The sequence below is a fragment of the Acanthochromis polyacanthus genome, chromosome 4 (genome assembly GCF_021347895.1).
Source record: "Acanthochromis polyacanthus isolate Apoly-LR-REF ecotype Palm Island chromosome 4, KAUST_Apoly_ChrSc, whole genome shotgun sequence".
In the NCBI taxonomy this organism is placed as follows: Eukaryota; Metazoa; Chordata; class Actinopteri; family Pomacentridae; genus Acanthochromis; species Acanthochromis polyacanthus.
The window spans coordinates 22826126-22851165 of NC_067116.1; the positions used below are offsets into that span (position 1 = coordinate 22826126).

A 25040-nucleotide genomic window follows, 5' to 3' on the forward strand; every position below is an offset into this window, starting at 1 on the left:
ACCAGACTGAAGTTCTTTGAGTTTTTGTGTTGGGTTTATTTAGAACCAAACACAAACACACCAGAGCTCATAAACAAGGCACATGATTCACAAATAGTTTTTTTACTGCGCAGTTTTAGTAACCTGCAATCCCGGCTGTGACTGCAGCTTTTGTGATTTGTCTGAGCTCTTGTCTGATGGTCATAATAAAGTTTGTGGCGTTGTTGTGAAAATCCAACTGTCATAAGAAGCCGAATGAATGTAGATCCAATAGAGATGGTTTCTACCAATGATGACAAAGAAGCTTCTTTAAATATGTGTTTCTGGGGTAGTTATGATGTGACATCCTTAATAGTGAGGCTCAAAAACACTGGGCGTCGTGTTTTCTGTACATGAACAACTTTGAGTTTATGCAGGCACTTTTGGTAGCCATTACATCATTCATATTTTAATGATGACACCAAATTTAATCTTACAGGGAACGCCAATGACAATGACAGTTTGAACTCAGAGAAGCAGCAGACTGTAGAGTATAAGAAGTAGAAAATCAGACAAATTCTGGAGGTTTGGCATCAATAATAGTATTAAAATAGTACTGTAATTTCCCACATCTCCGTTCAGGTTGCATCTTTAGAGGTTTCTAACACTACAGGTTATGAGAAGGTGGCGGTGCTCCTATGGGAGGAAAGGTTTAGTTTTCTGAATGACAGAGTCGATATCAAAATATTGAATTGTTGGTTTACCAGTTCTGGCCCTGACGCAACTAGTTTAATACAACTGTATCATAAATATATTTACCTGAAAGTCTCTTTGTGCCATTCCCTGAACCACAACAACAATAGAACATTTATAAACGCATTAAACTAAACTAATGGCTGCTGCAATAGGCGCCATTCTGAAAATGCAGACTTTTACCACAAACAAGCAACAACACTCTTAAACGTTGAGATTTATCCATCTCTGTAGAGTTGTGCAACGTGTTGCTAATTGGATTGCCAAACCAGCAGTATTTAACAACACAGCCTCAACACTCAAATCTTGCAATTCTTTCATTCTTTATTTTCTTCACCTTTCCATTTGCCCTCATCAGCTCCTTTCATTTCCTCTCTTTTTCTTGTTCTTTTCTTCTCACCTACTCTCTTCCTTTTTGTCTCATCCCTCCTCTCCTCACATGACTTGTTTCTCTTCTCACCCCCAACACACACACATAAGCACATTTCCCTCGGCTCCTCTCATGTGTTGCTGTTTTTCTCTCTGATTTGATGACAGCAAATTACAGACTGCAGGGAGAAGCCTGCATTCCTTCCCTGAGTCCTGACCAGCTGAGAGCCACGCTGTCGACTCTCGCACACACACACACACACACATTCGTGAACACACACACACTCCCTTGAGGGCCAGTGCTCATAATGACACTTGCATAAGAGAAAAACACAATTATAAAAATATCTGTGAACACTACAGTACACAAGTACTACAGAAACCACAATCTAAAGTTGTGAAATCTGTGAAAGCACAAAAATGCAAAACTGTGCTGAAGTGTTGGATGCTGCAAATAAAGTGAGGATGCTGCCATGCCATAAATACTGTGAAGTTATGCATTAACTTGACACAAAGTCCAGGAAACTGAAAAACTAAACCAAAAATCAATATCTGGTGTGGTCACCGTTCATTCTGAGCATCTTCCAGACTTTCATGTACGGTCAGTCTGACTCTGGGGGTGAGACCATCCGTTACAGGACTTGTTGCCATTGAAGATGAGGGATGTCCCGATCACATTTGTTTGCCCCAATCCAGTTAAGAGTCAATAAAAATTTAGTATCTGCTGATGCCAGATACCCTTTCTCTAGATAACGCACACTTCAAATACAGTAAAATTCCTTAAAATCAATCCAGTGTATATGCCTGACAACAGAACAGCTCTGCAATGCAACACGAAAAAAATTACATTTCTTCACTAGCTTGTTCCTTGTTGTTCCACGGGGAGGAGCCTCCTACTGTTTAATACTTTAGTGACACCAGGAGGCAGTCACTTGGAATATGGGATGTTTAGTGTAAGCAAGCAGAGAGCATTGTGGGGGCTTGGCTAGCAAGAGGCCACCATGACACTTATAGGAAGCTTAATGGTCTTCAGCCACAGCTCATGTGTTAAGAACTAGATGGGACTGACTGGGACAATGTTACTGTAACTCAGTATTATTTATACAAAGCTGGCTCTGCTTTGTGTTATCAACTAATCTATGATGGATTGATAATGCTGCTGATTATTGATTTAGAAAATGATTCAAAATGTGCATTCCTATCATCCTGCTGAAAAAGGTGCGCTTCCTTTGTGACATGTCTGTGACAGTGGACGTAAAATAAGGGTCAGACTTAAGCCTTGTTGCTGCAGGATGAATGTGGGACTAAAGGAATAAGAATCTGAACTTTTGAAGTTCCCCAAGCTTCTGCATAGTTCATCATGTGTGCATATATTCACACAAACTACCAAACATCTCATTTACTTGTATGAGTACACACACACACACACACACACACACACACACACACACACACACACACACACACACACACACACACACACACACACACACACACACACACACACAGTGTCACATGGCTGCATACACACTAAGGCAATGTTCGCACTAAAAGTTTCATGAACACATTTGGAGCATACCACCGTAATTTGGTAACAATTTACTGGGCTTTACTGTGAACCACGCTGGTCTGCTGTCTGACCACACAGGTTTATTTCCATGGCAACAAACTGTTAATGTGATGAAGCATAGGAATCCAACATCACACTAACATTACTGTATATGTATTTTGCAGTATGTGTAGCCATAATATCATTTCCAGCGACCAAAAGTGACAAATACAGCCAGAGCTCTGTGAAATGAGGTTGAGTACGTACATGCTTTAATTGCCTGTTCTGTGTCCTAGTTACAGCCCACATGTCATCCAGTTATGTCTCTGCATGTTTTCTTGTTGTTGTTATTTTGGTTAAAAAGGATAAATCCAGGATATTAAAAGTCTAACATTATGTAACTTTTCATTTTATATGTCCTTAATTATTGCATAATTTCCCAGCATTTTCCTGGACTTATTATAGGAAAGTAGAAACATTTTCCTTTAGTCGGTGTATAGCAGGGTAGTTGAACATGCAAAAAAAGTCAAATATGAATGAATAATATTGAATTAACAATGCGTTAACATTTCTCTGGGTCTAAAAAGAGCTTCTCATTCATAGCCATTCTTCATTTTCTCTTAGTTTGTAGCAAATAAGATTATTGGTAAATTATAGGCCTGTAAAATAAAGCATTTTAAAGATCTGGGATTACTGTAGCCTCAACATGAGAACCATCAAGACGAGGAACACTAGCAGTGAAACAATCATATATAAACAAGCCAAAAGTTCATGTAAACCCTTTTATTTGGAGGTCAAACTGAATGTAAGCACACCTGAAATCACAGAGCTCGGTTATGTCAGTAAACCGTGATGAATGTTTATAGCAGGTAGGCTGGTTGTCATTTCACTGTTGGCTTTTGTTTCTTTCTTTCTCTCTTGATCTGGAGGTTTATTTAAAAGCTGATCATCTGATGTACAAAGTTGTTACAAAGAGAAATGATGGCCAAGACAAGTAAACTAGAACCTAAAGTATGATAAATCAGCGGAGTGTCAGGATTTAAGCAGCCAGTAAAATGAGCAGAGTTGGTGTTGTTTCTGTCCTCAATCTAGAGCAGTTTTTACTATTGCAAACAGCTTTAGGAACATTTACTTCTATAAAAACGACTTTCCGCACTTCAGTGAGAAAGTGTTTCCTAAGAAATGGTAGCTACAGAACAGTTTATTGTTGATGCCTTTTTTCCTCCTCAGGCTGAGAGGGAGCATGTGACGACGAGTGGAGAAGCAGCGTGTCGCCCCAGCAGAGACTCACAGCGCTGTCAGCGTTGAAGAGGAGAACATCGGGCTGTCCTTCATTCAGCCCGATTCATAGCAGAGGAAATGTTGTGCTGGTTGGAGGCTCGGGGCCATCTTTTGAAACAGTGACCTCATCTTCAACACCACCCTTTTCCCATGAAGGGAGGCCAGAGAGAGAGAGAGAGAGGGAGGGAGACACGATCGGACTGACAAGAGGGGAAGCAGTGAAAGCCGACATCCTTTCTATGACAGCAACGTGTACAATCTGACTGTTTTACATGAGAAAACCCTCATTCAGAAAGCTGGACACACACCCACGTATAGAAACAGAGGTACAAAACACAAACACACTCCTCCACCCTGATATACATGTCAAACACACATACACTTGGATTTATATACTTGTTGGGACTGCCACTGTTTCTTGTCCCCTAACCTTTCACTGGAACACCTACATTAGTTCTTGTCTGACTCCATGCATTTATACAATAGATGGCACATGGGTTTAGATTAAATTTGACTTCTGTGTTCGATTAATATTGTCTCTGAATTATTGTAAATCAATGTCCAAAATTTGCTTAAAAACCCATGAATAGAGAAAGTCATGATTACTCCAGAACCTGCAGGTGAATAGCCCCGTTTTTTTTCACCATTAAATTATCCATTGACAGTTGACTGTACGCTTATGGACAAATTGCAGACAAGAGCCTTTAATAGTAATTGGCCTACTTTAAACAAATGGGAGGACACGAATATCTCAGATTTGTCTGAGGGGTCACACAGTGTTGGACCTCCATATTAGATCAATTAAATACCAGAAAAACATACTTATTACAGATAAACAATAATGAAAAGGTCAAGTGCAGCCCTAAATAACAAACCAGCTGCAATATTGAGAGAGCAGAGATTGTGTTGTTGTAGACAAAACCCTGTGTGTACTCACTGTGCTATGACCAAACGCACATTGAGTGACACAAAATGTGTTGATTACTATCTACTCATTACAAATGCACACCAAGCAGCAGTCAAAAACATGCGTAACACCTGACATCATAACTCATGACAGTGACTGCTCACATGTGCACACGCAACTCATACTCACTAAGTGCAGTCCTGGAACTTTTTGATCAAGCACAATATGTAATTATATTAAGTGACTTTAAGCACGTTTTTTAAGGAGTTTTTCACCAAATCACCTGGTCTTCGTCAGCCAAAGAACATCTGCTAAGTAGATGTTAAGGAGAGGTTATTACCAACTTATAAGCCAATGTGAATGAGAAGTAAATAAAGAGCTCCAAAAAACTGAAATGGAATCATCTACAACTGAATGACAACAGGGCAAACTTCATCTGCGGATGAGGTTCATGTGACATTATCCAAAACTCCAGAATGTTTACTAAATGAATGAACTCTCAACGTCATCTTAAGAGCTTCTTTTTGACAGGAAACTGTGTCTCAGTGCAAATGTCAGTTTTCAAAAACCTTTAATTCTAATCTCGGTTAATCTTAAACTTAAACCCAGCTGTTAATCCTGAACCTAATCTCTTTTACAGGCGAGGAGATTTCTGTCATGTCCTCGTCCTCGTGAGGACATTTAGGCTGAATAGACAGTAAAATGCAGCCACACAGGAGGGCCTCTCTGCTGCTGGGATAAATCTGCAGTTTCCTGAAGGAAGCCCACTACTCCCTCAATAAATCCCCCCATCACCACACACACACACACACACACACATCTCCGTGCCCCTGTGGGAGACCTCCTATTGTCTCTCAGTAGGAACTGAGGGGAGGAGGGTCCAGCCAGGAAACACATCGGGCCGTCCTGAAAGCTGCTTCCTGAAGGCTGCAGGAAAACATCGACCAAAACCCGAGCTGAACAAACACTGCGACACACAAACACACAGAATCATCCTGCAGCCAACAACAGCACCGAGTCCGACATCACATGATGCATCACACTGAGGCTTACATAGCGTGTTATCACATTTGGCGAGTGCTCAAGTGCTTAAGTGTTTGTGTGCTGTGCAGCTCACACTGTGACACACTGTCACCTCTGTACACAGGACTTCACCACCAGATGCCTTTTCCTCTCCCACATCGTCAATCACACGCTGACGTCACTAACATCACACAACTTGTGTGTTTTGTGGTACGTAGACAAAAAAAAAAGATTTTTTTTTATCACAATCAGGTTGACTTCAAACATCACATGCGTCCTGCCTCCCCTCCCTCTTCCTTCCAGATTCTCCAGCAAACACAATCAGCCACATTCAGCCTCCACAATGAGGCTTTATGCCTCTTTAGCGGCGACGCTGTTTTCGAAAAGTTTTGTGAGGCCTCGTTGTTTTCTCCCCAACCCCTCCCTCCTGCTCCCTGCCTTCTACAGACTGTGCCGAGGTTCAAAATGTCACTAAATGAATTCAATAAAGTTCGCCATTTGGAGAGTTTGAAGAAGAAGGGACAGTGTTTGGCGTTGAAGTGGCTCCCACGGTGGATCTGAGGCTGTCCAGAACCAGCTGCTGCGACTCACTGACTCAAAGCCTCTAATGAAGGATAAAAGGAGGCTAATGTCCAATTATGCCAACGATCGGCGGTGACTTTCACAGAGAAATCCAAATATCCCTCCACTTCTGTGACATCTTGTCAGTCTGTGACATTTTACATATTTGCAAGAAATGTTTTATAATGAAATACCTCAACCTGTTTAGCCTCTTTAAGTTTCCCAAAAGCCTCTCAACACCCCCATTAACACCAGTGTGAAGTCATAACTCTGGATGCCAAGAGGGTAAACGGACTGTTTTTCATTTTAATTTTGGGACTGGAGTACGTCTACATGCATTCTGATGTTGATTACACGACATTTACATGGAACATTAGAAGCCTGGTCATTCAGCTCCCTGTGCACATGATCAGGACACTTTCAAGCTTTTTTGAATGCGTCCTTGAGATCTCCGTTTCCATGTCACTCAGTTACCTCAGCAGTTGAGAATGAACACAGTTTGGTTTCTGACTACAGCTGACAGACTGCTGAATTTAGCTTCTCTATCTAATCACTGGGAATGCACAACTAAGGAAATGACAGATTCTTATGTATTATTATTGTTGATTTTTTGTTTTACTGACTATCTTTGAACAACTTGTTTCTGAAACCAGGTTATGATGTTTGTACTGAAAACCTTCATGCTTCAAAGACCTCACAATAACCTGAATACTAGTCCTTAATAGTCAGACAAATCTGTCGTCACAATCGTCAACTAAAACAGATTTTAATTCAGTAACAGTCAGGTGGACTCTCGACATGATGCAAGCAAATTTACCAAACAGCAACATCAAAGTGCCAAAAACTGCACTTCCTCAAATGTCCACTTGAGGCTGCTCCAAAAATGAGTCAATCCTCATAGACCTCAATGTTAAAATGTCCAACTGTACAGCAGAAATAAACATGTTTAATGTCTGGTACAAAAAGCAGTTAGGGGCTCTATAGGTAATTTACCTCTTAATGACAACTGTACAGAGGCTGACTGTTCATATAACTCTCCTGTTTTACTTGTATTAAAACCTAAAGGTATACATAATTAGAGACATGGCCGCTTTGAGAAACAGGGGGTTTCCATTACAATACAGTCCATGTCCAGGACACATTTATACAGATCACCTCAACTCCACTAACGCTCTACCTCTATGACTATTTTTGATTAATTAGTAGTCAGGAGGAGTGGGGTACCACCAAGATGCTGATGGCTGGACACCACCACAATGAGCTTCAAAACTGTTCCTCAGGAAACCCATGCATGACGTCACAGAGGATTCACTACAATTCAGCAGTTTCATTTAGCAGACAGTTTTATCCAAAGCAATGTACATCTAAGAGTAGATACAACATCAGCGAAATCTAGTCTGGAGAAAACAACCTGGATAAGAGCCATAAAACAAGTTCAGGTTCATCCATCTTCATATAGTCTGTAAAGTTTTGGGGTACTTCAGATTGAAATGGTCAAAATATTGAATATTAGTATGCACGCTCTCTGTGAGGATAAAGGACACCAGAGACTGCATCTTTTGACAGATCTGTCCTGTGGTTTTCACCCAGCAAAAATGGAAGACCTGAACTCTTATTAGTAACATTACATAACAGTCTTCCTGTAAACAGCGATGTTGCTATCAGCTGAGCTTATAAAGTTTCCTGAACCAAGCACAGTTTGTCCCCCAGCAGCAGGATCCAGTCAGGCGGCTCAGTGTCCCTCCCTGACACAAAGCAGTGCTCACACATCAAGTTTTCCCCATTTAGCCAGTTTTCCAGCTCTGACTTCACTGCGTTTCAGACCAAACACACCTTGTTTTCCCTCTACAGAGACATGAACTCTCCAAGTATGTTTCCCAACATGACAAACTGAACCTCTGAAACCACCAGCCAGAGTATCTCTATCTAATCTGTACAAGTTTCTTTCTCTCATTTTTTGTTTTCTGTTTCCTGGCCAAGCAAATAATAAAAATAAAGCAGCTCAAAGCATCTCTAAAACGTCTCTCCATGCTGACCTACATATCTGCTCCAAAGATTTGTGTTTAAGAGGAGACTGTGACCCATTTGTCTCCTTCACAACAGTAGCTACTTGAGCCTCCAGATGTTTGATTCTCATAACTTCAGAACAAGACCAGATGTCAGCCTCTGCTGTTTTATGCCCAGAAACAACTGAAATATGTGTCTATTATCATGTTATTTCCTTCACTGGTGGAAATTATACTCGTTCTGTATCTCTTTGATTGAAAGGGTCGGGCTAATGACAAGGCAGACGATGTATGTCGGTCTTTGAAACGCCTCCAAGTGTCTCCTGACAACACACCTTCATCTGCACAGAACTGCTCCTGTAGAAAATACATGTTTGTGGGCTCTAATTCAGCTTTTCATAATGTAGTGATTCGGTTAGCTTCTCAGATTTGGTCCAAAGATTACTCCTGTAGTCATGTCTGTTTGGCATTGCGAGACCTAGTTGAACATATCGACGCCCTCAAACAATCTGCCAGGTGATTTCATCCAAACTGCAAAGGAAACTCCCTTTGTAAAGTCGTCATTTACTGTATTTATTCTGTCCTTTCAGTTTATTATTCATCTGTTCTACTTCCTTCTACCATTCTCTAGTAAAAAAAAAGATAAGTTGTAATTAATGGCCTTAACAATGAATAATCAGTAATTAATACTTTATAGAGCAGTTAAAAGTCTTTAATAGGAATTGCCTTTAAGTTGTTTTATAAAGTTAGTTTTGGTCTGATCGACTTTCCGATGAAACCTTGAACCTCTGACTTTCTGGAGAAAAAGCAGCTGAACATATGAATTAATTCATGTAACAATTTACCAACATGAACAGTCACAGACGTAATGGATTGTTTTGTAAAAAGTACAGATTTGTTTTACTTTACATCTCTGGATCGTGCTGATAAATCCGTTAGATCAAACTGGCTTGTTGCAGGACTGTTTGTTGACCATGCTGCTTGTGAAATGTAATGCTAACTGATTTGCTGTTTTGGCATTTTTGTCTGTATTTTTTTTTATTCAAAGTTTCTAGTGTAATATGGTATTATAAATACAGGTTTCAAATTATCCTCGGATGGTTAGTACAAATTTCAACCCAACCCAGTAAAAATAAAAAAAAAAATTTTAAAAATCGATGTATAAGTGAAGCGTAGGATGCACAAACAAATAATCACATGGTCCTATTAATTTCTTTTTTCACATGATTTTTTTTATAGAGTGTCTGTCATGAAACTGGAAGAGTTGTGACTTCTGGGTAACTGGCATGAAAGGAAGTGAACCTGCAGTGTCGGAGCCTTGTTAAGCCTTTTTATATGACTTCAGGACTTCAGAGGGCAGCAGTGCATTTCCAGCAGCACCTCTGTGCTCAACACAACATTTGTTTCATTCGGAGCCACTGAACAGAGGTGACCTCTGTGCTGTGATAGTTTGTAGAAACCAGGCTCCTGTCTGGAGTCTGAAGCTGGAGTCGTCACTCCCATTTCACCTCAGAGACATTTCTCAGGCGTCAGATTAAAAAGCAGAAACATCGAGGACGGATTGGAGACGGCATCAGAAAAAAGACAACCACAACTTATCTCCTTCTTTTCCATGTCACAGTATTTTGATTGATCCAAAATGTAAAAGTTTTGGTGCCACCACCATGACGTGCAGTCAGTGTTTCCACAAGCACTCATAGTTTGGTTCTTTCTTTGACACAATCTGGCCTTTTTGGTGCTCGTGTCCAAAGAGTCAAACCCAGTCTGCCACTTAAATCGTTTTACCAGCCATAAAACCTTTTACCGTCAGTTATTACAGCCTCTAAATGATGGTCAGCGTCTGGTTAAGTAAATACATTTACTGGATGTTGCCAAACTGCAGCCGTGTTTGGTTGGTTTGGTGTTTTCCCACTCTGATGTTAGTGCTCAGAGTCTGATAAGTGCCGCTTTCCCAGTACGGCGCTGCCAGTTCTTCAGTCGATGTAGGTATTTTTAGCCTGTTTCTCATTGAGTGTTTCTCAGGCAGCAGAGATAGCAGAAGGAGGAGTCTGATTGGACCACAGAGGTAGAAACCCACTGACAATCCCATGAATTCATGTGCTCGTGACCTCAAATGAACCAATGTGGATATTTCACTCACACAAGACCATCACTGGTCTCCCAACAGTTTCTGTTCATAAATCCAAATAAAAGACCAAAATTAGGTGAATTGTACTCTATAATCCTGTCCATTGGTTTTCTGGATCACCAGTCCTTCATTACACCAACAGTCGAGGTTTATTTAGTTCCACAAACATCATTAATCTCTCTGTCTAATGACCCCACAGGCCTGACAGATGAGCTTCACTGTCATCCACTTTAGCCCCCTTCATGATTCAAACGTGATCATTTGAAGCATCATTTGATGTGATTTTAGAGTGAAAGCAACACGACGATAAAATACAAGTCAGGATTGTTAGAATATTTATGATACAGTCAGTGTTTACATTTGTTTGGTCAAATTTGCATTCTTTTTTGGGGGGGGAGGAGAACCCAGATGTCAGTCATGTATCTATTACACTGGGACATTTTAACCAGTTTCCGTTACTCATAGATATCTCAGTGCTTAACAATTTGGAAAAAAACACATAGATACTGCAACTGCCATGTGATATAAGTTTTTAAAGTCAAGCTTCCATTAAGCCTTCACTGTCTAATAGGAGAGACACCATCTAAAGTATGACTGGAACACAAAGACAGTCACATGGTTCTCAAAGACCAGTAACACTAGTTCATAGATTTAACCCTGTGTCAGACACACTGCATCATTTATATCCAAAATCGCAGTCATTGGACCTTGCTAATTGCTTGTTACAATTTTCAATTTGAAAACAATTAATTGTTCAGCCCAGATTTCAACATGTCCTCTTACAACATAAATAACTGAAGAGTGACAAAAGTCTACATTAAAAGGAGCCACAAATCAGTGACAGGACTTTGACCAACAGAGAAGGCTTTGTTTCCTGTGTCGGACCTTTAACTGAGACATCATTGACTTTATGTCATTATTTTCAATTTCCAGTCACTGTTTGGTTCGATTAAGGAAAAGATCATATATGTGCTTCAAACAGACCTTTTAGATTAAACGTTGTCATTGCATGTCAGAAATACAAGGCAAAGAAATGCCATTGCAGAAGTGCATAAGCATTAGAGATGGGATTTATGGCTCTTTGAGGGGAGCTGGATCTTGGTGAGCCGTTCCTTTCAAACAGCCGTTCAAAAAACTGGCTCATTTGGCTCATTTTTATATTTATTAAATTTTAAAAAGCCAGTCTGGCCTTAACTCATTTAATCTTGGAAATAATCACTGGGAGGAATGAATTTAGATATCCCACCAATATGAGTTTAAATTATTCTGAAATATTGATTATAACCTTATTTGACACGTGTGGATTAGATTTTAAAGTCTGCCACTTTTACTGTTGAATGTTGAGTTTTCAAGTGTCTGTGCAAATTATTTGTGGAGCCTGACTTAGAAATATTTTTTTGACAAATACTGCATTTACCCTTACTGTCTGCCACGAGACAAAAATGCATCCAAATGCTGCTTCGTTTCCTTAATTGGCTCATTTTGTCAACGACGACGGACTGACTCTCCCATGGGCGTAACCACCATCTCAGAAGTGAGGGGGACAAATTTTTCAGAGCGATTTATCATTCTTTTACATTTAATTGCACCGTCCTTAGTGGCTAAAGAACCACATAATCCCTAACAGCCACAGTACAATACCAGGGGACCAACTAGGCTAGTTCTTTAAACTATAAAGTATAAAACTTTAAACTATAAAATCTAAAGTTTTAGTGGCCAAACTCTAGTTGAGTTGACAACAATGTCCCTTGAACATCTACTGGACGAGTAGCCAAAGGTGCCAAACACTGAACATGAAATGATCAGTACTGCCTGGTTTCTCCCTGCAATAGATATCTTATTTTCAGGAAGTTATAATCTCTCCTTACCTGTAAAGACCCTACATCCTTGTCCCTGCCTGACTCTGCTCTTTGTTTTGGAAATAATCATTAAAAAATCTGAAAATCAAAATTCTGAGATAGAATTTGAAAGAGAAGCAGTAAAAATAGTTGTAAATTTAACCACTTTTATACCATAGATAGCCTATTTTTTTTCTCCTCCCTGACTCTCCTCTTTTTGGACCAAAAGACTTAAATACATGGAGAGCAATTGTGAGCACATCTTCTGCCCAGAAATGAAAGAGGACTGGGTTTATTCCAAGACTAAACTAATTAGCAGTAATGTAACAGAGGCAACCACATTTGAATTATTGTTAACTAGCTTAACATATTGATATATTGCCACGTTTTACCTTGTCATCATTTAGCTAACAAGTCTAACATTGTTTGCATCCAACAAGGTCACACAACTTACACGGTTTGTTTGGAAAAAACTGTAAAGTTTTTTGCTTCTTGCTGGTTCTGGCTGGTTTGCTAAACATTACTCCAGCAGCACGTTCAGCACTGCTCAGCACAGCAGCACGTCTCCTCTGGAACACCTGCGTTAGCATGCGCTCATGGTGCATTCAAAGACGGCTCGGGAAAACACGTGACTGGATGCTAATAACGGGTTTAGCTGTTGTAACGGCTGAAAAAAGTGCGGGGGACACAGGGGACAAATGTGGAAAGTGCAGGGGACATGTCCCACGCGTACCCCGCGTCCGTTACGCCCATGGACTCTCCTCCTCCTCATTTAGACCGCTCGCTGCTGCTGCTGCTGCTGCTGCTGCTGCTCCTCTCCAAGGCAGGGGGCGTTCACTGTTTCTGTGTTGTTTTTTTAACTGGCGCACTCACGTGAAGGCAGCATGTACAACGTGGCGTGACGCTATTTGCATATCTAATAAGCACCGCGCAGCTGGGCTGCGCTCCTCCCCATGTAACTGGGGGGAAAAAAAGAACGGTTCCCAGCTGCGACTCGGTTCCCATCGTTCATGTTAACGAGCCGTTCAAAAGAACCAGTTCGTTCGTGAACGTCATAACACTAATAAGCATTAAGAATACACAGAAGTATGAACTGACAGGTGAAGTGAAAGGCATTGATACTCTTGTTATAATACAATGTTCTGCTTTGAGATCTTGAGTCCTGACATTCATGTGGATTTCTGACATGTACCTCCCAGCTACACATTGCAGCTCAATCCACCACCCCCCATTTCAACAGCAGTCCTTGATGCCAGTCATCACCCTCAGCAGGACAATGCACCCCGACACACCGCAAAAACTGCTCAAGAGTGGCCCGGGGAACACGACAGAGCTGACCTGTTTTGGGTTCCACACTCCTCAGATCCAAATCTTATTGAGCATCTGTGGGATGTCCCAGGATAAGCCCGATCCATGTAGGTCCCACCCTGCAACCCACAGGACCCACAGAATTCACTGCCACCATCCCGGTGCCACAGGACATCCCCAGAGGTCCTGTGTCCATGTCCCACTGGGTCAGGGGAGTTTAATCAGCATAAAGGAGACCAACACAATATTCGGCAGGTGGTCATAATGTTATTCCTGATCCGTTAAAATATACAATATGTACAGTGGTGCAAATTGTGCTTATTAAAAAGTTGAAAGGTTATACAGTATGTACAATAATCCAATGGGAATGATTTACAGTATATATATATATATATATATATATATATATATATATATATATATATATATATATATCACTATGAATGCATAGTAGTGTAATAGTAGGTATTAATATTCAATTTATAGACTAACATATGCATCATAATTCTCCTCCATTTTCTTGGTTATAAAGCAGAAATGAGAGTAATACACCGCTGTCGTCTACAAAAGTTCAGATATTTTTCATGCACTTGTTCATATAATCGCATAAGGTCACATATGTAAGCATCGGTTGTTTAAAGTCCCGAAACAATCAGCTGATATCAGTATTTTTCTGTCATGCTGGATGTTCCCATCATTAGCATTAATCCAAGCATCCATATAAACCATTTATTCATTCATTTTGTCTATTTAAAACATGTAATCCATTACTTTGAGCTATTTATCACTTTTAGCTTTCTCTTTCCACCATTCATCCGTTACATTTAGCAAACAGTTTAGACTGCATTCTCCATCACCACAGTTACAACTGACTATATGCAGAGATCTCAGTTTGTAATCTCTGTTCTTTCAAGGCACTTAAGCCAGTTTTCTACATATCTTAGAAAAGGCAAGGAAACCTCTGAGGTACAAGTAAGTCCAGTTAGGACTCACTGTTCCTGAGCAAAATACACTTTAACCCTCCTGTCGTCCTGCGGGTCAAATTGACCCGTTTTAAAGTGTGTGTGTGTGTGTGTGTGTGTGTGTGTGTGTGTGTGTGTGTGTGTGTGTGTGAGTGAGGGAAACTTTAAAGGAATTTTCTTCCTGAAGATTTTGCAAATTTTTATAAATTTGGGGAAATTTTTTCTGAATTTTTGGACTTTTTTCAGACAAGGCAACAACATTTTTTGGTAAGGACAGCACGAGGGTTAATCTGGTCTCAGATAAATGTATCAATAACTACAGTGTGAGTGACATTTGCAACAAACTACGAGTCCAGCTGTTTTAAGGAATTTAAAAATTAGAGGACGTGTTTTTGAGCTGTTTGTAAAGATTTCTAGAGAAGGAGCATCTCAGAAAGCAACATCAGTTTTTGTTTCCTCACTGGATTTGCATATTAATACTAAATGTTTAAATATTGACGGCCTTCTCCTTTAAAAAACCTTTTACCTTCTACAGAACTGTTGTGCTCTTATCTTACATCGCCCCATGTAAAAGAATGTGTGTTAACCTCAAGTGTCAGATAAGGAGAGCAGAGCTTTAGACGAGAGCCGACTGCAGATGCATTCAAGAGACGAACGACCTTTGGCTAATTTTCTTTTTTCAGAAACACAATCAGTAAATGACGCCACAGGACAAGGGTGGTCTGTTACTTGGAGATCACCACCGATCCGTTTTCTTCTCATTAACGCACACCTCGTCTTCGAACGTTAATGTGACATGCTTAGATATATTATCTAAATGGGTCGTTTCCACAAGCCGCCCTCAACTATGGAACCTATTTTCTCATGATCACAACTTTGTTATTTCTCACAAGGTAACTGACTTTTGCTGGGATCCAGTGTGACTGCTCCATATTGTTCATGTCTTCATCTAATAGCCAAACAGCATCATTCAGCATCACGAGGAAATGTCACAAATGATTCTATTTATTTTACAGCAAATGACCACAATAATGAGCAGACAGGAGCAGGTCACAGAATTCAACATGATTAAGTTCAATTTTCAAGGAAACCCTCAATTTGTGCCCCTGAATGGTTTGAAAACCGTCTTATCTGTCTCATCATAAAATTGGACATGAGCTCCCAAAATTGTTTTATTTACCTCAATAACTAGTGATCCCCAGACCGTTGAGGCAAATGAAATTATGAGCAACAGCTGCTCTTGTTTCTTGTAAATATCTGTGAATCCACCGTCATCACAGAGACAAACTTCTGTCCACTCTATCACAATGCTCTCCATGTTTCAAAGAATTTTATGTGACGTCTGCTCGAAATTAGTTCGAGTTTTTTTGTTACTGTTCTTTAAACTTTGTAAGAAAGTTCTAGTAATGTTTCTAGTGAGGCGCTTCCTTTTAGTTCCTAGAACGTACTTCTTAAAGGCAAAATAAGGTTCTTAAAAGACATGTTCAAAAAAGTTCTTAAAATGTTTTTCTAATGTTGCTCTGAGACCGCCCTTCCTTCGTTATCATGTAACACTGTGGGAACGTTTTATAACGTTCTGAACAGCGACATCCCCAAAAATCATCCTCAGACTACTGCACACAAAATGTTCCACCCCTCTTAATATTTTATCTTAAAGGAACATTTCAGTCCCTGATAACATCTTGAAAATATTTTTTAAACGTTCTTCTTTTGTTATCATGAAAAACATTCCGACATTTTCCAAACATCCTCCGAATGTTAAAACATTTTGTCTTAGTTCACTTTTAACCTCACAGAAACATTATTTGAAATGATAAATATCCTTAAAATATTCTTTGAACATTACATTTTAGTGTTTTCCTTAAAAGATTACTAGAACTTGCAGGGAATATTAGCCAGTGTTGCGGGAACATTTCCATGCTAGCTGGGATGTAGAAAAGTGAGCTTCTTAATTCCAGAGCCGCCCTCCAATTAGAGAATCTGGCGTGAAGCAGAAAGTGGCAATTTCCATTTCCAAAGCTGGATTCCTGCTAATTGCGATGAAAGCCTCCTGATATCAGGTTCCAGGCAGATCTAACACTTAAAACTAATTGTTGCTCCAGAATGAAACTGCTTGAGCTTTCAAAAGTTAAAAAACACCACAGTGGCTTTCAGAGCAGAGAGCAGATTTGTTTAAACCTTCATCAGTTGATTCCGACTCAGAGTTTTAGCAATAAATAAAAGACAGTTTGGCCTCAGGATTCCTCCTTTAATAACTAATCAAACAGCTCCACATTTAAATGTTAAAGCTGCACTCAGAAGATTAAACAACTCAGAGGTTTCTGTGTCTGCTGACTTGAACTCAGCGGACTTTCGTGTACTTCTTTACAGACTGTGATTCAGAGGAAACGTGCTTCTAAAATGTCCACGAGAGAGCACGATGTCAAACGCAACAGAGCTGCTGCATCATGACAGTCATACAGTGTCAACGTCAACTGATACGTTTTATCAGGACCAATATCAACACTGATTATTAGTAATCAAGGAGGACGATAACTGGTGTTTTGAACTGATATGCAGTAATAATGAAAGTCTTGGTTACAAAAATTTTAAAAATTCCAACACAAAACCAACTCCACTCATTTATCTTCTTAAGCAAAGCTTCAGACAGCATTTGTTTAACATATGAATCAGGAATAAGACAGAATAGACTCTGAGGTGTACATCTGGTTCCAGCTGCCCAATTATTAAACTCATAGTACTTCAAGTGGAAGAGTAAACACTTAAAATGAGAAATTTTACACAGCTGATGTATAGTTTCAGAAGACTCATAAAAAATGTAATTTTTTCTATTCTCAAAGTGTCTACAGAGAGTGGAGTTTATGGAGAAAGAGATGTTTCAAAAGAATGAAAATGTTGGTGCCTGAAGTCCAGCAGTAAAAAGATGAGCCACAACATTAAGACCAGGTTTAATAACATGATTATCCTGTTACAATGCAATGTTCTGCTGATAAACTTTGGCTCTTTGGCACTCACATGGATGTTACTTTGACACATACAATCCATTGTTGCAGACCAAGCACAACCCCTAATGGCAGCAGCCTCCCCCAGCAGGACAATAAAACCTGCCACACTGCAAAAAGTGCTCAGGAGCGACTTGAGGAACATGACCAAGAGGCCAAGGTATTGACCAGGCCTCTAAATTCCAGATCACAAGCTGACAGAGTATCTATGAAATGCACCAACACAAACCTCATCCACAGTTGCCCCACCAAAAGCACAAGACCCAGCAGATCAACATCCCATCAACATCAACATCCCAGCGCCTAAGACCACCGGACACCTGCAGAGGAATGGAGTCCATGTCCTGACAGGTCAGAGCTGTTGTTGTGGCATAAGGAGGACGTAGACCATGTATTAAATATATAGATAAATAGCCATAGCTCCTGAAAGGTGAAGCCAATGTTCATGTGCTCTTAAACCTGCATTCTTTCTAACAGCCAGCAGGGGGAGACTCCTTTGGCTACAAATAGAAGTCAGACTGTACAGAAATCTATGAGAAAACAACTCTACTTCTCATTTGGTTTGCTACCTCAGTAATCATTTCCCTAATAAGTTCATAACCTTAATTGTTAGTTTCAAGTCTCCATGAAATAAAATAGATGATAAGGCAGAATATGCTTTAGGTCTGGACTATAAACACCGCTCCCTTGTTACGTCCAGTTTCAGAAGAACAAGAAGGTGACAATCAAATCCCAAACTGGAATCCACGACCCAGTGAACGGCATCACAGTCGCTACATCAATCTTTGCTATGCAGTCTATGCAGGTGACAAACTAATTTAAAATGGAAATAAAAGAGAATTAAATTAAGAATAGAAGTGCTTTTCAAACTTCCAATGTGCAGAGAACACGCTCAAAACTGAGGGGAGGTTTGGTCGACCACACTACACAGAACAATAACTGTAGAAAACAACTAAGCTTGATCTGTTCTCAGACTGCTTACAAAGTATTATTAATACTTTAAAGATGCTGATTCATGTAAACATACAGTTCCATCCTTTTTCATTACCAAAATGTGCAAAATTTCAGTCATTTTTCAGTACAGGATGTTGTTCATTTTGTAAGCTATACTCCTATTTTGAGCAAAACTGAAAATAAGGCTGAGAATGTTTTAGGATGTGCAGTGTCCTTAATTTCTTTTACTTCCTCACCTGTTAGATCTGGTTTCAAAACTGTACCAGACTTGAGGTTTGAGTGGCTTCAGGTATGTTCATCTCTTATATACATCCTGTGGACTTCCATGTCATCTTATAGGTGTTTTTCTTTCTGAGGCTGATCAGTGTTTGTATCAAATTTGTCAGGAAAGTCTGGTTTTCTCAGTCGTGATCGTGACTTTAAAAGTTAAAGAATATTTGTAAATCCTGCCTCAGATGTGACCTGAACGTGGCATTAAATGCTGAGCAGAGCTGCTGAAGGAAGTCTGCAGCAGCTCTCACTACGTGGCTTCTCTCTGAAACATGCCACTTTTATTTTTCTCTCTTGTCCTGCTGCTGCCGGGTCCAGTTCTGTCTTTCCTCGTTGCATCACGTCCCTGCAGCGCACCGACTAACTTGCCATCTTGCTAAAATTACATCCACTTGTAATAGAGCTAAAAATATGCCGGCATGTATTTTATGATGCAGCAGGACTCATGAGCGCCAAGATGGACTTAATTAAGCTCTGATTTGATAAACTGTCCCCTATCAGCTCCAAGGTGTGAAAAAAGGGGAGAATGTACGAACCAGAGGAGTCATGTTTGTTTAAAAACTGTCAGAGAGTATCGGGGAGTCACAGTGACCTCCTGACACCTCTAACTAAACTTACAGACGGACTATTTTGGAGGCAGCAGTAAGTCAAACCCCAGGGTCCTGTTGCAGGGAGACACTTTCCCCTGAGAGCTCCATAATGCTGCTGAGAGCTGAACAAGAATTCTAACGATGATTTTAGTTCTGCTCATCATTCATCCTGCATTCATCGATTTTAGAAATATTCAGTGCTTATTCTTTGACTCAGTCATTTTCCAAAGACAACATTCAGACACAAACTGTAAAAAAAAAAAGATATAGTGTAGTAAAGAAGAATGCAACAAAAACTGCATATTTAATATTTGGCTTTAATTTTAGTTTGACTCGAGGAAAGTTTAACAAAAGGTCACTGCATCCTGATATCCCAGGAAATGATTTGTCCATTTGCATCCCAAATCTAAAGATTTAATTGTCTGGAATATAAAACAGATAACTGAGGACTGGATCCTGAAATGACTAAATGGAGAGCTGGAGGTCTTTTCTTCACCACAACAAATCTGACAAGACAGAAATATTGTGTAGTTTGACTCTAAACTGAAGCTCTCAACATTAAAACCCATCTCAGTGACACCACTGCATCGCCACAGATCATCTAGCAACAAAGTTGTTGCAACTTTTGCTGTAAAATGTTGCAACATCATCCAATGAAATCACTCAGCCAATCAGTTATGGGTCATTCCATCCTAAATGATCAGATTCTGAAAATGATTTCAGCTCAAGTCCTAAATTTTTAAAACTAAAAAATAGATATTTATACAGATATTTGTGAAATTTTAACTTCATCACATACTAAAAATCTGAGGCTATGTTTGAATGACAATATCTCAAGAACTATTAAAGTTAAAGAAAAAACTACATTTCTGACAATCTGCACTATTTGACAAGTAGATCAAATAGTCACTGTTCCTGGGTGAGTTGAAATATGTGAAGCCGTCATGAAAAGTGCCATCTTTGAGCTCACATTAACAAAAAATGAATTAAAAATGATAACACAGACATTAACTAGTGATTTTCTGAACCATCTGTAGCTGGAAGTCACAATAATACAAAAAAAAATCCCAACAGATTACTTTCTAATAGGGATATCCAATAATATTGACCCAACAATATTATCGGCCTGATATTGGCATAAAAATTTACTATCGGTTAATAGCATTATCAGTTTTTTTGGCTATCATGAAAAAACAATAAAATAATGCCTGAATTTCACCGGCATTTACCGGACTCATAGAGGGAGGGAAGGAGGAAGGAGAGAGGGAGAGTGTGAACTGTTGGTTGAGACAATTACTATATATATATATATATATATATATATATATATATATGATATTATATATGATATTGGGGTTTGACTATATATATATATATATATACATGGCATAATAAATATTGCCTTTTTTCCATAACTTAAGTTGAAGTAGTTTTCATATTGTGCACTGACAATGCTTACATTTGAAATCCTTGTTGCATTTGAGAATGCATCCAGTGGGGTATCACAATAAAATTATGCATGATGCATTAATTCCGTGACAGGAGCTATGTGATGTTACCTAAAATTAGTTAAATAGTACACATATACTGGTATCTTTGCTGGTTGATATCGAGAATTGGACAATATCGGCATATCGGTTATTGGCAAAAAAGTCAATATCGGACATCCCTACTTTCTAAAATGAAATACTTGTTCACAAGGTGAAAATGTGATTTTCCTCAGACTTCCAGAGCTGTTTTCAGGGGATTCATCCATCATCCCAGTGAGTCAGCCAGAGGCTGATGAAGCCAAAAAAAACTACATCATCTTCAGTCCTCACATATACTGTTATCACAACCAAATGTTCAACCTTCCTGCTTATCTGTGGAAACTCACCTCATTATAAACTACTTGTGGAGTCCAATCAGCCTCCTCCTACACTGTCGGCCTGTCATGGTAGATATGTTTCAGGAGTCTCTACTTAACGCAGGGATTTTCAACCACAGCACAAGAGGAGGGGCTTTATTTAAATCAGACTTTCGATTCAGAGGAACCAAAGTGTGATCAATGCTGCATGAGTCACTTTCTGCTCAATGAAGTGACCATGACCAGAATAGAGATGATGCAGAGTAACAGAGGAGGAGGAAGAAGAGGAGGGCAACGCTCAACACTCCTGACAATAGAGGAGGTCGGGGGGATTTCCGTCCCATGAAGCAGCCTCACCCACAACAATATCTGCTCCGAATTGACTTTATTTGTCAAACACTTCACACAACAGGAGCTGCAAAGAGCTCTGCAGGAAGAAGATAAAACAGCCCAACAACAAGCTGCACCAAGTGTAAAGTTCTCAATAGAAAACTGAGAGAAACAAGAGTTTCTAAATATCTGCACTGATTTTTTTAAAGAGAAAAGCAAAAACACATTGAGAAGAACAATCTGTGCAGCTGGTAACGTTAAAATCTAAGATCATATAAGAGGTTTGTCATGAGAAATCAAACCCTAAAGCTGAAGTTTTAAGTCAAGAAATCGGTTTTATACAGAGATTCTGTAACAAATTAGTAAAAAGGGCAGGTTTAAGAGACTAAAAACAATACTTCATCTGCCAAATAGAGTCAGAAAATCCAGGCAAACGCACAAATAAACCAGAATTATTAGTTACATTACACTAATTGAATCTAGACAACGTGAAAACACGCAAAATGTTGAAGACAATGACATTAAAGCAGAAACTCTGAGGCTCTATTGATGAATTATCAGATGACACCAATGACAGATGATTTTAAACACAATAAAATCATAAACCAACAACTGCAGGACAATAAAAAGTCCTTAAAATAACAGCAGCGTTTTATTCTGCAGCCAATGGTAACTAATGAACTGTGTTAGAACAACTTTAGTTTATGATCAATAACTCTGGGCAACACCTCGGTCATCGATAATTAAATTGAGACACTCAGTCATTTTAAGCGTTTGTTCAGACTCTCGAGCAGTCCGACAACAATCAGGTGATCGATGCGTATCAATGCACGAATCGATCCCCGGGGCGCTTCTTACCTTGTGGCTTGTCTCCGTTCAGTCACACTGGAACTTGTCATAACTTCCAGAGAAGGTAAGAAAAGTTTGGGAGAAGAAAAAAAAGCCCGACTTCAGAGTAAAGTTACATGTAAATATAAGTACGTTTCCGGTTGTGTGGTTTCAAAATAAAACTTACGTTGAACTGAAGCGTTTTGTAGCAAATAAACACATTTTAAAGTCAGAACTTTTAGTTCAGTTTAACAACTTTTATCAACGACAGTGATGTTTGTGTAATAAGTAATAAGTAATATCTAGACCTGCTGTTGGAACTCACTTTGAATTATTTTGTTTTGTTTGAAATTTTTAAATGTTTTTCTGTTGAGAGTTGAGTTAGTTTGAGTAAATTCAGGCTCTGAACGAGGAGATCTTTAATGCGTTCACACTGTGTTTTAGTACAGTTATCTTTAAATCTCACATATTTTTGTTTCTGTATTGTGTTTATTTAATATTTTAGTGGTTATGGTATTTATTAACAGGTGTTTCTTTTAACTTTGCTATTGTTTCTTTAATCTTTGTGAATGAATAACTGTGAAAATCATTTAAGTTTATTATTGCTTTTATTCTCAAATATCTCAAAACTGATTATGAAAAATTTAGAACAGCAAAAAGGTATTCATCTTTTTTTCTTTGCATAATACATACCATACTATCACTGACAAGGGTTATATTTGCCTTACAATATGAATAAAAATAAGAGTAATAGTAATCATCATCATCTTTTTTAATACAATTACAAGGTGTTTTACAAAACATTAAAATATCCAACGCGTTTGCAGAAGACAGCAAAGCTTTAGTAAATGAAACCATGAAAGAGTTTTAACAGAACATTTGAAAAAGATTTAATCTTGCATAATGCTGCCTGTAGGATAAAGCGGTGTATAGAGGATGGATGGATGGATGGATGGATAATGCTGCCTGTACTGATGTGTTTTTTAAAAGGTTTTGTAAACTGACTGAGCTGCTTCATTTCTAAAGAGGAGTTTGTTTCACAGCATTACAGCTCAAACAGTAAAACTATAGTCCCCCTTTGTTTAAGGCTTGATTTTCTGACCTGTGGGTCTCGGTGCAGAAAGAGATTTCTAAACATCTGAGAAGCAGAGCAAAGCCAGACCATGTGGAGATTTAAAGGAATATAGAATTTATGCAGGACTGGATTGGACCAGCGTTGGTGGTGATGTTGTTAGAGTTTGGTCAGTGTTGTGACTAATGAGTTATATCTGTTGGTTTAAAAAGGACATCTGATCAGATGTCGTCTGAGCTTTAAATGATTGTGTCTTTGCTGCACGTGTTCTATTTAAGAAGGTCTTCTCATCACCTCCACTTTAGACCACAGGCTGTTTAACATGTTGGAGTCATATTTCCTGCATATCAAGAACCACAGAACCACACATCTTGTTTTGTGTCATACGATCATTTTCCAAAGCATCTATTATGTATATACACATGTACACTACCGTTCAAAGGTTTGGGGTCACCCAGGCAATTTCATGTTTTCCATGAAAACTCACATTTTTATTCATGTGCTAGCATAATTGCACAAGGCACAATGGTTTTCTAATCATCAATTAGCCGATTAGCTAACACAATGTAGCATTAGAACACAGGAGTGATTGCTGGAAATGTTCCTCTGTACCCCTATGGAAATATTCCATTAAAAATCAGCCGTTTCCAGTTAGAATAGTCATTTTCCACATTAACAATATTTAGACTGGATTTCTGATTAACTTAATGTTATCTCCATTGAGAAAAAACTGCTAAGTGACCCCAAACTTTTGAATATATATATATATATATATATATATATATATATATATATATATGTATATGTGTGTGTGTGTGTGTGTGTGTGTGTGTGTGTGTGTGTGTGTGTGTGTGTGTGTGTGTGTGTGTGTGTGTATGCACAGCTGTTATGTTGCACCAGATATTAAAAAGTAGAAGTATATTTTTACAGTGGAGTAATAATTTGCTACTTTTTGATGAATAAAAGACATACATACAATATGTTGCAACATGTCCTGAAAACATATCTTGTTGTTTTGTTGTACTGTCAGTTGCACAAGTAAAAAAAAAAAAGAAAAAGAAAAGAAAATTATAAATGGAGTTAATTTGCATTCGAACAGGTTTCGTTTTAACTCACCATGTGCTTTCATTTTGAAGGCCGGAACATGTCTGACTGTGCGGACAGATGATGTTTTGACGCAGTTTTTCTGTATATGCCGCTGAAGAGTCTGTGACTGACAGCTGAATCCTCCGATCAGAAGCCATATCTGGTGACGACACGGGGGCGGGGCTTGTTCTCAAGTTTGGTCAAATGGCGCCAAACTGTCAAGATTAATTTAATATTTTTATTGATCATAAATAATCAGAAATGATCTGCCTCGTATTACGTAGTTTTAGTAAAGTTATGTGAGAATAATCCATGCATGTCAGCCAATTGTAGGATTTTTTATGTTCTGTTCTGTATAGAGTCTAATTTGACTGTCTGCTTTTGTTTGTTTGTTTGTTTATTTGTGTGTGTGTGTTGTT

General features: G+C 39.0%; 1 protein-coding gene across 1 annotated transcript in view; it reads right to left on the reverse strand.

Moving 5' to 3' along the window:
- Positions 1-22601, reverse strand: part of kank3 (KN motif and ankyrin repeat domains 3) — a 38184-nt gene extending 15583 nt beyond the window's left edge. Inside the window, 1 exon segment of the mRNA XM_051947507.1 lies at positions 22494-22601. The gene's annotated coding sequence lies outside the window, so the exon portion shown is untranslated.
- Positions 22602-25040: the final 2439 nt, after the last annotated feature.